The sequence below is a fragment of the Delphinus delphis genome, chromosome 1 (assembly GCF_949987515.2).
Source record: "Delphinus delphis chromosome 1, mDelDel1.2, whole genome shotgun sequence".
NCBI classification, from domain to species: Eukaryota; Metazoa; Chordata; class Mammalia; order Artiodactyla; family Delphinidae; genus Delphinus; species Delphinus delphis.
This window is the reverse complement of record NC_082683.1, coordinates 116,313,089-116,330,933: the sequence shown is the minus strand read 5'-3', so window position 1 is coordinate 116,330,933 and position 17,845 is coordinate 116,313,089. Positions and strand designations below refer to the sequence as shown.

At 38.6% G+C, this 17,845-nt stretch overlaps 1 non-coding gene across 1 annotated transcript; it reads left to right on the top strand.

Moving 5' to 3' along the window:
* The first annotated feature begins 16,275 nt into the window (after positions 1-16,275).
* Positions 16,276-16,348, top strand: TRNAV-CAC (transfer RNA valine (anticodon CAC)). The gene has a single exon. It is a non-coding gene; the product is annotated as a tRNA-Val (tRNA).
* The last annotated feature ends 1,497 nt before the right edge of the window (positions 16,349-17,845 follow it).

Here is a 17,845-nt window from a genome sequence, read left to right as displayed (position 1 = left end):
GGGAACTAAGATCCTGCAAGCTGCGAGGCAATAAATAAATAAATACGTGATTCTCAATGGGGGTGGGCATTTTGGAATTACCTGAAGGACATCTTCAACCTTCACAGCCTCCACTCAGGTGCTGATCAGCCTAGCAACTGGGTGTTCGACACTGCCCTTTGTTTCTCTTGAGAATTATGGCTGTGTGGGCCTGTTCTCCTCCCTTCCTCCAAAAGTGGGAGAAGGGGCTGGTGTCTGTCTGGCTTAATAATTAGTGCCAGGACTCGTAAAATAATGATGCCCAGTGTTGTTATGCCACGTGTCTGAGAGACCCCCATATAGGTACTGTGATATTTTGTTATAATAAGAAATATATATATAAGAAATATATATAATATAAATAAATATATATTTATTAATATATAATATAAATAAATAAATATAATTATATACGTAATATAAATAAATATATATGTATATAAATAAATATATAAATATATTCATATATATATTATATATATTTTATATATATAATATATATATTATATATATATATATATTATATATATATATGTCTTTATTCCAGGCTCCTGGCCAGAGCTCCTAAAACCTTTGTAAGTTCCTGAGAGATAAAAGTACTAGGAGCATCTTTTGTTCTAATTTGGTCTTTGACCTGGTTCTTGTCACAGAGCTCCCAAATCCCTTGGAATTTCCTGGATGATAGGAGCATCTTATGTTCTATTGAGGGAAATTTTGGCGGGCTCCTGGATAGCTTCAGAATGGGGCCTGGTCACCAGAAAGAACGTTATGATTAGAAGCTTGAAAATTTCAGCCCCCCCAACTACTCCCCTACTTTCATCCTTTGGAGAAGTGCTGGAGATTGAGTTAATAACCAAGCATGCCTAACTATTTACAATAGCCAATACATGGAAGCAACCTAAACATCCATCAACGGATGAATGAATAAAGAAGATGCGGTGTATATACACAATGGAACACTTCTCAGCCATTAGAAAGAGTGAAACAATGCCATATGCAGCAACATGGATGAACCTAGAGATTATCGTACTAAGTGAAGTAAGTCAGAAAGAGGTGAGTACCATATGATATCACTTATATATGGAATCTAAAATATGACACAAATGAACTTATTTATGGAACAGAAACAGACTCACAGACACAGAGGACAAACTTTTGGCTACCAAAGGGGAAATGGGGTGGAGGAGGGATAAATTAGGAGTTTGGGATTAGCAGATACAAACTACTATATATAAAATAAACAACAAGCTCCTACTGTATAGCACAGGGAACTATATTCAATATCCTGTAATAAATCTTAATGGAAAAGAGTATGAAAAAGAATATGTACATATATGTATAAATGAATTACTTTGCTATACACCAGAAACCAACACAACAGAAACTATAGTAAATCAACTATACTTCAATTAAAAAAAATAACCAAGCATGCCTATTAGATGAGGCCTCCATAAAAATCCCTTAACTAGGGGGTTCAGAGAGCTTTCAAGCTGGTGAACACATGGAGGTGCTAGGAAGGTGGTCCACCTGGAGAGGACATCAAAGCTCTGAGCTCCTCCCCACATACCTTGCCCTATGCATCTCTTCCATCTGGCTGTTTCTGAGTTGCATCCTTTTATAATAAACTGATAATCTAGTAAGTAACCTGTTTTCCTGAATTCAGGGAGTCATTCTAGCAAATTATCAAACCTGAGAAGGGAGTTATGGGAGCCTCCAATTTATAACTGGTTGATCAGACGCACAAGTGACAACCTGAACTTGCAATAGGTATCTGAAATGGGGGGGTGGCAGTCTTGTGGGACTGAGCCCTTAACCTGTGGAGTCTGTGCTAACCACAGGTAGATAGTATCAGAATTCAATTGAATTTAGGACACCCAGCTGGTATCAGAGAACTGGTCAGTGGGGAAAAACCCACACATCTCTGTGTAGAGGAATAGAGGTTGTTGTGTTCAAATACTTTTATCCCAGCAGCTCAGAAACCATCCTTGCACATTTTAAAAATTGATTACCAACTTGAATAACATATTGCCTTTTGTTCTAGGGTATTTCAATGTCCCATCCTGTAGACTTGCCATCCTGGATTAATTGATTATATAGTGCCAGACAAGATATTTCATTTCAGTTACAGTCAAACTAAAGTAATCTACAAACAGGTGTAGTTCCCATTTTATTCAGCCCTTTGGGTCTGTGAAAGATATGAGTTATCAAAACAAACAAATTAAAAAGACAAACGTTGCATTGTATTAGGGCTTTAGAGAAAACAAACTATTATGAATCATTCTATTTCTATTGTAGATGAAAGATAAATCTTAAATCATTCATATACATACTAAGGTTAACCAGCCTTTTAAATGGGTTGAGTAAAGTCTGCCTGTTAAAAGCTTACAGGAGATCCTTTACCATTATGTGATACAATTGTTTCAAACATCCCACTCTTGCAGAGGGACTGCTACCTGTTCAGACTTCCCCAGACAGTGGCTTAAAAGATCATGGTTGCACACCCTGCAGATTTTGTGGCTTCACACAAAAGGAGTCAGGGGCCATGATAAGAAGTGAGGGATAATGAGAACCAACTAGGAATAGGAAAAGCCTAAAAACCCCTATTCACCTAATGTCTATACTCCTCCTTTTATACAAATGATATTATACTATATATATTTTTCTATACCTGCCTTATTCATTTAAATGACCTTCCTCATTCCTTTTTGTGGCTGTATAGTATTCCACTGTGTAGCTGTTCATAATTTATTTCACCAATCCTCTATTGATGGACATTTAGGTTGTTTCCAATCTTTTACTATTACAAAGAATGCTGCTTGAATAACCTGTATATGTATCATTTTGAAAATGTGCAGCTATGTCTGGAGAATAAATTCATAGAATTGCTAAGTGAAAAGAAATTGCATTTGTAATTTTTTTTTTTTTTTTTTTTTTACGTGGGCCTCTCACTGTTGTGGCCTCTCCTGTTGCGGAGCACAGGCTCCAGACGCACAGGCTCAGTGGCCATGGCTCACGGGCCCAGCCACTCCGCAGCATGTGGGATCTTCCCGGATCGGGGCACAAACCCGTGTCCTCTGCATCAGCAGGCGGACTGTCAACCACTGCGCCACCAGGGAAGCCCTGTAATTTTTTTTTTAATTTATTTATTTTTGCTGCGCCGGGTCTTAGTTGTGGCATGCGGACTCTTAGTTGCGGCATGTGGACTCTTAGTTGCGGCATGCATGTGGGATCTAATTCCCTGACCAGGGATTGAACTCAGGCCCCCTGCATTGGGAGCATGGAGTCTTACCCACTGGACCAGCAGGGAAGTCCCACATTTGTAATTTTTAAGGAATTGTATTTTGTTCATTTTTCCTTTTTACTGAGATTTAAAGTGCACTAACATTAAACTTACAGTTTGATGAGTTTTTACATATGTATACACCCGTGCAATCACCACTCAAGTTAAGGTATAGTACATTTCCAGCATCCTAGGTGCTTCTCTCCTACTCCTTCTCAATCTGTTCTCCCCACCAGAGGGAGCCACTATTCTGACATTTATCACAATTCTTGAAATTTCATATACATGAAAACACAGGGTAAGTTCTCTTTTGGATATAGTTTCTTTCACTCACATAATGATTATTAAATACATTCATATTGTTGAAGATATCTGTATATAGTTATTTTGCTGCTGTGAGTATTCCATTATATAAATATATCACAATTTATTTACCCAGTCTCCCAATAATGGACATTTGGGTATTTTTCCCAGTTTTAGATGATATTGGCACACCAGCCTTCTTTTGGTTAATGTCTGCATGGTATATTATTTTCTGTCCTTTTGCTTTCAACCAATCTGTGTTTTAATATTTAAAGTGTATTTTGTGTATTGTAAACAGCACACAGTTGCATTGTAGGTTTGTTTATTTATCCAGTCTAACAATCTTTGTTTTCTAACTGGACTATATAGTCTATTTACATTTAACGTGATTACTCATATAGTTAAGTTTATCTTACTTTTTGCTTTCTCCATATGTTCTTTATTTCCTTATTATTCTCTCCTGTCTTCTCTTGTGTTAATTGTATGTTTTGTTATTCAACTTTATTTCCTCTATTAACTTTGTAATTATATCTTTTTGTATTATTCTTTTAGTGGTTATCCTAGAGATTACAAGAGGCACCCTTGATTTCTCTTAGCCTAACTTAAATTAGTATATTTACAACTTCATGAGCAATGCAGGAGCCTTTCAACAGTTCAATTCTATTTACCTTCCTGCCATTTCTGTTATTGTTGTCATATATTTCACTTCCTCATAGGTTATAACCCCCATAAAACATGGTTATCATTGTTACTTAAAACAGGCAATATTATTTCATATTTACATGCATTAGTTTGCCAGTGCTCTTCATTTTTTCTTATATATACATGTTTCTATGTGGAGACATTTTCCTTCATCCTGAAAAACTCCCCTCAGTCAGCTGGAAATATATTGTTCAGCTTTTGTTTGTCTGAAAATGTCTTTATTTTGCTTTCATATTCAGGATATTTTCACTGTTTATATAATTCTAGTATGGTAGGTGTTTCTTCTATTTTTCAGCATTTTAAACATGCTATTACATGCCTTCCACGGTTTCTGTTGGAAAAATCAGACATCATTGATATGGTATCCTTTTAAAAATAATATCTTTTTTTTCCCTATCTACTTTTATGATTTTTAACTTTTATTTTTAGTAATTTAACTTTGATTTTTTTAGAAATTTAGTAATTTAACTAAAGAAAAAACCAAGATGTGGTTTTCTTTGTATTTGTCCTGCTTGGGATTCGCTGAATTCCCTGAATCTGGAGATCAGGTCATTCATCAGTTTTGGAAAGTTCTCAGTCTCTATCTCTACAAATATCACTTCTGTCCATTATCTTTCTTCTCTCCTTCTGGAACCAATTAAATGTTTCTGGTATAGTCTCTTCTTTCCCATGTTTTGCATGGTGTGTGCTTCAGTTTGGATATTTTCTACTGACCCGTCTTTGAGTTCAATAATCTCATCTTCTGTTGTGTTGTGTCCAATTTGATGTTAAAGCCATCCAGAGAGTTCAGTTCTAGAAATCCATTTGCATCTCTGTATGGATTCTTACATCTCTATTGAAATTCTCCATCTTTTCATCTAATTTTTCATCTTTCCCTCTATTTTCTTTAAATAATAACCATAATTATTTTAAAGTTCTTATCTATAACCTTAAGCAATTGGCTTATCTTTTTTTTTTTTTTTTTTTTTTTGCGGTACGTGGGCCTCTCACTGTTGCGGCCTCTCCCGTTGTGGAGCACAGGTTTTTCCAAATTATAGTTGGTGTCAGTGAAGTGGGATTTGCTAGAACCACCCTGACTCGTGGAAACATGTGGTTTGGGAAGAGAAAGGATGAGAGGGTGGTGTATGAGGAACCTTTGATCCCTGGATGGCTACCTAGTCACCCATGGTATTAAACTGCAGCCGCACTTCAATCATTTACTAAAGGTAAAAGTTGCCAATGGAATTTAGAGATGGGGATGATCTGACTCCTGAAGAGCTGACTCATTGAGTAAGCAAGGAAATGCATAATACTAAGAAGCACAGTAAACATACAATCCCTTGGTCACTGTTATCTGTAAAAGCTAAAATAAAGAAAGTGCTGGGTCAAAACTTGCTGCTTATCCAAACTCGGAGTTGGGTTGGTCTGAACTTCAGCCACTAACCTCAAAGCTGCCCACAACGGGAAAAATTATGCCAGGACAACATAAAGTACCTCCAAAGCCTCTGGTTAACAAGAAGGTAGTCAATGTTGGGGGAGGGCAAAACAAGAAATTACTGAAACCAGAGGGTATAGTGTGAATGGGGCTGTCTCTTATCAGTATCATCAGCTTCCTGAGGAAGCTTTATTAAAATGGGTGGTGAGAAGGGTTAATTTAGGGGCTGTGTCTTTGGTTTTGAATGCTGCAGAGTGGAAGAGCATGTTTACATTGATACAGGACCCACAGTTCACTACTGAACAATCACAGATGGCGTTACATGAGCCAGACACACAGGAGATTATTCCTGAGGGAACAGCAAGCCTAATGGACTGGATAAAAGCCACTGTAAAGTGTGTTTGTCCTGAGAAGGGAGACTGCCCAATTCCCCCTGTAAATGCCAAATGGAGCACCCCAGATGAAGCAGTTGATATGCTTTGCATGTAAGCCATATGCGATTGGTTTTATGTTTACGGGATATTCACCTGCTGAATATGCCTGTTTATGCAAGTTACGGTAAGTGCTGTAACTAAGGGTGCCCCTGTTGCATGGACACCCCATGTGACATTACTCTTACAAAACTTAATAAGAATCCAAGAAGCCTTATCAGATTTGCTGTCTCAGCTTCCTCGTGTGGGTCTTACTGAAACCAAGGGCATTAAAATAATTAAAAAGAAAATGGAGAAAGACAGTGAGGAGAGTCAAAGAACTCTCCAGCTCTCTCCAACAGGGTGGAAATCTTTAGACGGCTATTAAGAAATGGGATGAATATGGTAGACATTGATGGTGTTGAAACAGAAGTGCTGATGCAGCACTATAGAAGGTTGGGTGGATCAAGGGAACCCCTTGCTGGTTCCCCAACATCAAAAGGCCCCAAACAACTCTGCTCCATTTACCCCAGTTTAGAGGAATTATTAAAGCCAGAAGGCAAAGATTTTGATGAGAAACCCCACTCAGAATCGCCTGGGTCTGTGATCAAGCAGAATAATCAAGTTAAAAACTGACAAAAAGGGCCAGGGTCCCTTGGCTCAACCCTTCACTGGGGACCCAAAGCCTTTTGCACAAGAGTGGGTAAAATGGTCAAGGGGTGGAAAAGAGACGTTTCCAGGACCCCTTGATATAGGATCCCCACACACTATGGTACCAAAATCTATTAGTGAAACCCTGATATGGTCTACAGTTAGACTGAGAGAACATAAAAACGTGAGTGCTGATAAGATTATAAAAGTGGAAATGTTTAAATAAGATTCATGTAAAGTTGTGTCTCCTTTACGTGACTGTTTCCTGGAAATGGATATTATGTCTGGCTGGGGAACACTTCCTCTACCTAGTATTGTAAGACCAAAACCTGTTGATGAACTCCTCCTGGAGGCTACAGTTAGGAGTGTAGGGGTTAATGGAATTGCAGGAAAAGTTTGTAGGAGAATTGGTATGTTTGAACAGGTTTTATGTGAAGCGGTTGTGTGTCTTCTACCTGATTGTACTATGGGCGTGGACACTGTATCTGACTGGGAAACATTTTCCCTACCTAATATTATAAAACAGAAGGCATGTAAATCTGGGCTTCAAGCAATGTTAATTAGACACACTAACTGGGAGTCGGAGTGTGCTTACACTCAAAATGAGAGGCACTAAAGGAGTGTCCCCACTAGATAGATTTCTCTGTTTTACTGGTGGATCTGGGGGATGGGGGTGGGGAAGGATGGAGTATTCTTTCTTTCCCACATCATCTCAACTTTTTTGTCCCCCCTACCTGATGCAGTGGTCACAGGACCAGGGCTACAACTAGGGCTGAAAATAGGGATGATTCCTAAGCAAAAAGTGCAACTGTGTTTCTGATCTTTATGTCATAATTCCTAAGGGCCTGATGGGGCAGAATGTGCCTTCATACCATATGATAAAATTGGGGCTAACAGTGAATGCAGCTATATTGCCTGGTGGTTAAGATAGCCCACTAGCTCTGCACCTATGTAACCTTACCTTATCTGAATAGAAGTGGACTGATGGGGAGGCACATGCTAGACTATTATTACTGCCTGCAATATAGACCAGCACAGTGGCTGAACCTAATCCCTTCCAAAGGTAAAAGAATTTGGGTATAAATGGAGAGAAGGAGGAATAGTAGTAGTAACAGTAAAGTTATGAGTAAATGAATTATGTAATGAGGCAAAAATCCAATATTATGTTAACACCTTGAAAGAGGCTCAGAGCAAGAAATGATATCACCTCAGCTCAATTATATCAGATGCCTGAAAGGGTGAAGCCACATGTTTGCTGAGACCACGCCTGTTTTTGGAACTTGACAAGATGGAATGAAAGCCTGCAAACTGAGTGGGCTTGTCCCAGCAGACATTCTCCTACAATATGATGATGGACAGGAATGATTATTAATGACTGCTGGGGATTCTAGTAATGTGTCAGTACCTTTGAACTTGTGTTTCATTTTGCTGGGAGGGGTCTGTGGCCAGAGACCAGGAGTGGTGGGCTGTGAGAGAAGAGAAAATAGAAAAAAAAAAAAAATATATATATATATATATATTGGTCTCTGCCCCGACTCCTGACACAGAATTCCTAAAACCCTTGTAATTTCCTAAGTGATAAGGGCAGTAGGAGAACCTTTTGTTCTAAGGAGGCAATTCTGGGTGGGCTCCTGCATGACTACTAAATGGGGGCTGGTCACAAGAAAGACTAGCCATGATTAAAATCTTGGAATTTTCAGCCCCATCCATCAGAGGGAACAGAACTGAAATGGAGTTAATGATTGATCATGCCTATGTGATGAACCCTCCATAACATTCCAAACGCATGGGAGTCTGGAGAGCTTCCAGGTTGGTGAATATATCCACACCGAGAGGTTGATGCACCCCAACTCTACAGAGACAGAAGCTCCTGCACTAGGTGAACCTCCCAGACCTTGCCTATGTATTTCTTTATCTGGCTGTCCATCTGTATCCTTTATCATATCCTTTAATAAATTGATGCAACTGATGCAAGTAAGTGTTTCCTGAGTTCTGTGAGCTACTCTAGCAAATTAATCCAACCTGATGAGGGGATCATTGGAACCCCCAATCTATAACTCGTGGGTCAGAAGACATGACACCACAAAACTCCTAGAAAGAACATAGCAAAATATTCTCTGACATAAATCGTAGCAATATTTTCTTAGGTCAGAATCCCAAAACAATAGAAATAAATGCAAAAATAAACAAATTGGACCTAATCAAACTTATAAACATTTGCACAGCAAAGGAAACCATAAACAAAATGAAAGAACCTATGGGCTGGGAGAAAATATTTGCAAACAGTGCGAACGACAAGGGCTTAATTTCCAAAATATACTAACAACTCATACAACTCAATAACAGCAACAAGAAAAAGTAAAAAAAATGGGCAGAAGACCTAAATAGACATTTTTCCAAAGAAAACATACAGATGGCCAATAGGTACATGAAAAGATGCTCATCATCACTAATTATTAGAGAAATGCAAATCAAAACTACAATGAGGTATCACCTCACACCGGTCAGAATGGCCATCATCAAAAAGTCTATAAATAATAAATGCTGGGGAGGGTGTGGAGAAAAGGGAACCCTCCTACACTGTTGGTGGGAATGTAAATTGGTGCAGCCACTATGAAAACAGTATGGAGGTTCCTTAAAAAATGAAAAATAGAGTTACCATATGATCCAGCAATCTCATTCCTGGGCATATACTGGGAAAAGATGAAAGCTCTAATTCAAAAAGATACATGCACCTCCATGTTCATAGCAGCACTATTTGCAATAGCCAAGATGTGGAAAAAACCCAAGTGTCCCTTGACAGAGGATTGACTTAAGATGTGGTATGTATGTACCATAGAATATTACTCAGCCATACAGAATGAAATAATGCTATTTGCAGCAACATGGATAGACCTAGAGATTATCATAGTAAGTCAGAGAAAGACAAATATTATATGATATCACTTATATGTGAAATTTTAAAAATAGTACAAATGAACTTATTTACAAAACAGAAACAAACTCACAGACATTGAAAACAAACTTATGGTTACCAAAGGGGAAGGGGGTGGATATATTAGGAGTATGGGATTAACAGATGCACACTACCATATATAAAATAGATAAACAACTAGGATTTACCGTATAGCATAAGGACTATATTCAATATCTTGTAATGGAAAAGACTCAGAAAAAAAAAGAATATAGGTATATACATATATATGTAGAATCATATGTAGAATAGCTTTGCTGTACACCTGAAATTAACACAATATTGTAAATCGACTATAATTTAAAGAGAGAGAGAGAGAGAGGGCAGACAGCAGAAGCAAGAAGAACTACAATCCTGTGGCCTGTGGAACAAAAACCACATTCACAGAAAGATAGACAAAATGAAAGGCAGAGGACTATGTACCAGAAGAAGGAAAACGATAAAACCCCAGAAAAACAACTAAATGAAGTGGAGATAGGCAACCTTCCAGAAAAAGAATTCAGAATAATGACAGTGAAGATGATCCAAGACCTCAGAAAAAGAAGGGAGGCAAAGATCGAGAAGATACAAGAAATGTTTAACAAAAACCTAGAAGAATTAAAGAACAAACACCTAGAAGAGTTAAAGAACAAACAAACAGACGAACAATACAATAACTGAAATAAAAAATACACTAGAAGGAGTCAGTAGCAGAATAACTGAGGCAGAAGAACAGATAAGTGACCTGGAAGACAGAATGGTGGAATTCACTGCCATGGAACAGAGTAAAGAAGAAAGAATGAGGGCTTCCCTGGTGGCACAGTGGTTAAGAATACTCCTGCCAATGCAGGGGACATGAGTTTGAGCCCTGGTCAGGGAAGATCCCACATGCCGCAGAGCAAGTAAGCCCATGCGCCACAACTGCAGAGCCTGCACTCTAGAGCCTGTGAGCCACAACTACTGGGCCTGCGTTCTAGAGCCCCCGAGCCACAACTACTGAAGCCCGCGTGCCTAGAGCCTGTGCTCCGCAACAAGAGAAGCCACTGAGGTGAGAAGCCCATAAACCACAATGAAGAGTAGCCTCTGCTCGACGCAACTGAAGAAAGCCCACGTGCAGCAACAAAGACCCAACGCAACCAAAGTAAATAAATAAATAAATAAATTTATTTATTTAAAGAATGAAAAGAAGTGGAGACAGCCTAAGAGATCTCTGGGACAACATTAAACACACCAACATTCTCATTATAGGGGTCCCAGAAGGAGAGGAGAGAGAGAAAGGACCAGAGAAAATATTTGAAGAGATTATAGTTGAAAACTTCCCTAACATGGGAAAGGAAATAGCCACCCAAGTCCAGGAAGCGCAGAGAGTCCCAGGCAGGATAAACCCAAGGAGAAACATGCTGAGACACATAGTAATCAAGTTGACAAAAATTAAAGACAAAGAAAAATTATTAAAAGCAACAAGGAAAAAACGACAAATAACATACAAGGGAACTTCCGTAAGGTTAACAGCTGATTTCTCAGTAGAAACTCTGCAAGCCAGAAAGGAGTGGCACGATATATTTAAAGTGATGAAAGGAAAGAACCTACAACCAAGATTACTCTAGCCGGCAAGGATCTCATTCCGAGTCGATAGAGAAATCAAAAGCTTTACAAACAAGCAAAAGCTCAGAGAATTCAGCACCACCAAACCAGCTCTACAAAAAATGCTAAAGGAACTTCCCTAAGAGGGAAAAACGAGAAGAAAAGGACCTACAAAAACAAATGCAAAACAATTAAGAAAATGGTAATAGGAACATACATATTGATAATACCTTAAATGTGAATGGATTAAATGCTCCAGCCAAAAGACACAGGCTCACTGAATGTATACAAAAACAAGACCCATATATATGCTGTCTACAAGAGACCCACTTCAGACCTAGGGACACATACAGACTGAAAGTGAGGGGATGGAAAAAGATATTCCATGCAAATGGAAATCAAAAGAAAGCTGGAGTAGCAATACTCATAGCAGATAAAATGGACTTTAAAATAAAGAATGTTACAAGAGACAAGGAAGGACACTACATAATGATCAAAGGATCAATCCAAGAAGAAGATATAACAATTATAAATATATATGCACCCAACATAAGAACACCTCAATACATAAGGCAAATGCTAACAGCTATAAAAGAGGAAATCAACAGTAACACAATAATAGTGCGAGACTTTAACACCTCACTTACACCAATGGACAGATCATCCAGAAAGAAAATTAATAAGGGAACACAAGCTTTAAATGACACAACAGACCAGATAGATTTAATTGATATTTATAGGACATTTCATCTGAAAACTGCAGATTACACTTTCTTCTCAAGTGCACACGGAACACTCTCCTGGATAGATCAAATCTTGGGTCACAGATTAAGCCTTGGTAAATTTAAGAAAATTGAAATCATATCAAGCATCTTTTCCGACTCAATGCCATGACATTAGAAATAAATTACAGGGGAAAAAAACGTAAAAAACACAAACACATGGAGGCTAAAGAATATGTTACTAACTAACCAAGAGATCATTGAAGAAATCAAAGATGAAATCAAAAAATACCTAGAGATAAATGACAATGAAAACATGACGATCCAAAACCTATGGGAAGCAGCAAAAGCAGTTCTAAGAGGGACGTTTATAGCAGTATGAGCCTACATCAAGACACATCTCAAATAAACAATCTAACCTTAAACCTAAAGGAACTAGAGAAAGAAGAGCAAATAAAACCATAATTAGTAGAAGGAAAGATATCATAAAGATCAGTGCAGAAATAAATGAAACAGGAACAAAGAAAACAATAGCAAAGATCAATAAAACTAAAAGCTGGTTCTTTGAGAAGATAAACAAAATTGATAAACCTTTAGCCAGACTCATCAGGAAAAAGGGAGAGGACTCAAATCAATAAAATTAGAAATGAAAAAGGAGAAGTTACAATGGACACTGCAGAAATACAAAGCATCCTAAGAGACTACTACCATCAAATCTATGCCAATAAAATGGACAACCTGGAAGAAATGGACAATTCTTACAAAGGTATAATCTTCCAAGACTGAACCAGGAAGAAATAGAAAATATGAACAGACCAATCACAAGTAATGAAGTTGAAACTGTGATAAAAAATCTTCCAACAAACAAAAATCCAGAACCAGATGGCTTCACAGGTGAATTCTATCAAACATTTAGAGAAGAGCTAACACCCATCCTTCTCAAACTCTTCCAAAAAATTGCAGAGGAAGGAACACTCCCAAACTCATTCTACAAGGCTATCACCCTGATACCAAAACCAGACAAAGACACAAAAAAAAGAAAATTACAGACCCATATCACTGATGAATATAGATGCAAAAATCCTCAACAAAATACTAGCAAACAGAATCCAGCAACACGTTAAAAGGATCACACACCACGATCAAGTGGGATTTATCCCAGGGATGCAAGGATTCTTCAATATACACAAATCAATCAATGTGATACACCATATTAACAAATTGAAGGAAAAAAACCATATGATCATCTCAATAGATGCAGAAAAAGCTTTTGACAAAATTCAATACCCATTTATGATAAAAACTCTCCAGAAAGTGGGCATAGAGGAAACCTACCTCAACATAATAAAGGCCATATATGACAAACCCACAGCAAACATCACTATCAAGGGTGAAAACTGAAAGCATTTCCTCTAAGATCAGGAACAAGACAAGGATGTCCACTCTCACCACTATTATTCAACGTAGTTTTGCAAGTCCTAGCCACGGCAGTCAGAGAAGAAAAAGAAATAAAAGGAATCCAAATTGTAAAAGAAGAAGTAAAACTGTCACTCTTTGCAGGTGACATGATACTACATATAGATAATCCTAAAGATGCCACCAGAAAACTACTAGAGCTAATTAATGAATCTGGTAAAGTTGCAGGATACAAGATTAATGCACAGAAATCTCTTGCATTCCTATACACTAACAACAAAAGATCAGAAAGAGAAATCAAGGAAACAATCCCATTCACCACTGTAAAAAAAAAAAAAGAATAAAATACCTAGGAATAAACCTACCTAAGGAGGTAAAAGACCTGTACTCAGAAAACTATGACACTAATGAAAGAAATCAAAGATGACACAAACTGATGGAAAGATATACCACGTTCTTGGATTAGAAGAATCAATATTGTGAAAATGACTATTCTACCCAAAGCAATCTACAGATTCAATGCAATCCCTATCAAATTACCAATGGCATTTTTTACAGAGCTAGAACAAAAAGTCTTAAAATTTGTACGGAGACAAAAAAGACCCCGAATAACCAAAGCAATCTTGAGGGGAAAAAAAATGGAGCTGGAGAAATCAGACTCCCTGACTTCAGACTATACTACAAAGTTACAGTAATCAAGACAGTATGGTACTGGCACAAAAACAGAAATATAGATCAATGGAACAGGATAGAAAGCCCAGAGATAAACCCACGCACTTATGGTCAACTACGCTATGACAAAGGAGGCAAGGATATACAATCGAGAAAAGACAGGCTCTTCAATAAGTGGTGCTGGGAACACTGGACAGCTACATGTAAAAAATGAAATTGGAACATTCCCCAACACCATACACAAAAATAAACTCAAAATGGATTAAAGACCTAAATGTAAGACTGGACACTATTAAACTCTTAGAGGAAAACATAGGAAGAACACTCTTTGACATAAATCACAGCAAGATCTTTTTTGACCAGTCTCCTAGAGTAAAAACAAAAATAAACAAATGAAAAAATAAACAAGTGGGACCTAATGAAACTTAAAAGCTTTTGCACAGCAAAGGAAACTATAAACAAGATGAAAAGACAACCCTCAGAATGGGAGAAAATCTCCAAAATATATAAACAGCTCATGCAGCTCAATATTAAAAAACAAACAACCCAATCAAAAAATGGGCAGAAGACCTAAATAGACATTTGTCCAAAGAAGACATACAGATGGCCAAGAGGCACATGAAAAGCTGCTCAATTATTAGAGAAATGCAAATCAAATTACAATGAGGTATCACCTCACACCAGTTAGAATGGGCATCATCAGAAAATCTACAAATAACAAATGCTGGAGAGGGTGTGGAGAAAAGGGAACCCTCTTGCACTGTTGGTGGGAATGTAAATTGATACAGCCACTATGGAGAACAGTATGGAGGTTCCTTACAAAACTAGAAATAGAATTACCATATGACCCAGCAAACCCACTACTGGGCATATACCCAGAGAAAACCGTAATTCAAAAAGACACATGCACCCCAATGTTCATTGCAGCACTATTTACAATAGCCAGATCATGGAAGCAACCTAAATGCCCATTGACAGACGAATGGATAAAGAAGATGTGGTACATATATAGAATGGAATATTACTCAGCAATAAAAAGGAATGGAATTGAGTCATTTGTAGAGACGTGGATGGACCTACAGACTGTTATACAGAGTGAAGTAAGTCAGAAAGAGAAAAACAAATATCGTATATTAACGCATATGTGTGGAATCTAGAAATATGGTACAGATGAACCAGTTTGCAAGGCAGAAATAAAGACACATGTAGAGAACAAATGTATGGACACCGAGCCGGGGGGGGGGGGAGCGGTGTGTGTGTGATGAATTGGGAGATTGGCATTGACATATATACTAATATGTATAAAATAGATAATAAGAACCTGCTGTAAATAAAATAAAATTCAAAAAAAAAAGTTCAGGTGATAACTTGGGCTTGAGACTGGCATATGAAGAGGGTGAGGGCACTCTTGTACGACTGAGCCTTTAATCTAATCTCCAAGTAGATAGTGTCAGAATTCAGTTAAACTGTGGAACACCTAGGTGGTGTCAGAGACAGAGAATTGCTTGGTGTGGGGCAAAAACCTCCACACACTTGGTGACCAGAAGTGAAGTGCTGGTGTGAGTAGTAAAGGGAAGAAAGACGTAGGAAGGAGAAAACAGTTTTTCCATCACAATTTCTTTCTAAAGTACGTACTGGGCAAACTTAAGGTGTATATTTGTTTCACATATGAGCTGGTTTTCCTTATCTTGGCCGAGTCTGTCACCTAAGTCTCTTCCTACCTGTAGTTACCGCACCATTTTTCTCCAGTCTCGGAACAGGGGACACGCACTAAGTGCCAGAGGGTGACCTTACCCCAGGGTGCTCCGGCTCCCCGCCAAGCGTTCCTCCGGGACCTACAGGATCCGGAAAACTGCACGACGAGCCTTTGAGGAAGTCTGGAGCTTTGGCCCACAGACTCAGGCTTTCAACAGCAACGACACTGGCTGGAGCTCCACTTGTGCTGGAAGCTTCCTGATGAGGCACCATCGAGCTCACCTGGTGCTGTAACCATGATACCGGGCGCGCCTCCGGGCCTTGCCTGCCACTTTCCAGGCCTCTGGGTGAGCCTAAGCTGTGGTCGACCCGCCCCAGCGCTTTTCTCACCGGCGGGGACACAGTGACGAGCTGCTACATTTCAAGACTAGTTTTTGAAGGAGCAGCTATCGGTTGTTTCCGTAGTGTAGTGGTTATCACGTTCGCCTCACACGCGAAAGGTCCCCGGTTCGAAACCGGGCGGAAACAAGGCATGTACTCTTTTTTTTTTTTTTTTTTCGCTGGTTGAGCACTGACCCCCGCGGCGGTCCTCCAGTTTTTCTCTTATCTTTTCTGACACCAGAAACGTAAAGCACGTTTGGTCACTCGAATGAAGTCATCGGCTCCGATCCGGATCCCCAGAACCAAGTTCTGGTTCAGGGCGGTGCCCTGAAACTCAGGCTGGTCCCTTATTCAAACTCTGCTCAGGCTCCTTCTTCTTCAGCTGGGTCTGCAGGGGGCTGTCTCCTCCAGAGAATTTGCAAACCTGTTATCAAGACCCAGCTGTGTGCCTAGCATTATCTCGCTTTAAGCTGAAGGGCGGGTATCTTTACCCTGCAGTCCAGAGGAATGAATGGAACAGTTCCAGAGCCAGTATTACAAGTCGCTCTGCTCTCCAGCCCCAACAAACCTGCCTATTTCTTTTTTCGATTTAAGCTGTCCCCATGCTTTCAGTTCTAAGTTCCCAGTCATGGAGATTCTTTCTCCCTCCCTCCTCTGAGTCTTTCCCCACAGGGAATCCTAAGGCCCTAAGCCCTTGGTTCTGAATCAGGTGGAAACAATGTATATTTTCTTTTAATTAAGTTATTTACACACACACACACACACACACACACACACACACACACACACAGCAGTTTGCACAGACACTTCTCCAAGGAAGATAGACGGAAAGCAAATAATCATATCTAAAGATGTTCTACATCATTAATCATTAGGGAAATGCAAAATTAAAACACGAGATATCATATACATGTATTAGAATGCCTATCATACCAGGTGTCCAGGATGTGGAAGAACTGGAACACTCATACACTGATGGGGGGTGGGGGGATGTAAAATGCTACATCCACTTTGGAAAACAGTTTAACAGTTTCTTTGAAAGTTAAACTACTACTATGGACTCAGCCATTCTAATCCTAGGTACTTCCAAGAGAAAATTAAGTGTATGCTCATAGAAAGACTTGTACACGAATACTCATAGTAGCTTTATTTGTAACAGCCCAAAGCTGGAAACAACCCAAACGTCACCCAACAGGTGAAGATAAATTATGGTTACATCCATACAATGGAATGCTGCTCAGCAAAAAAAAAAAAAAAAAAAAAAAAAAAAAAATATATATATATATATATATATATATATATATAATTACTATTATGCTGGGTGAAAGAAGCCCAGTCAAAAAGAGTGTTATATGATTCCACTTATATAAAATTGTAGAAAATGAAAACTATAATGACAGAAAGCAGATCAGTGATTGCTTGGTAAGTGGAAGGAGAATGGCAGGCAATAAGGATTAGAAAGGGAAAATTGGGGGGACAATGGATATGTTCACTATCTTAATTGTGACAGGGCTGCATATGACTTTCATTGGCCCTAGACACTTTGACCTTCCTGGGACTCTTCATAAAAAATAATGTTTAAATGTTAAAAATCTTTTCTTTAATTTAAAATGTATATGTATTAATATAGTTCATTTATATGTA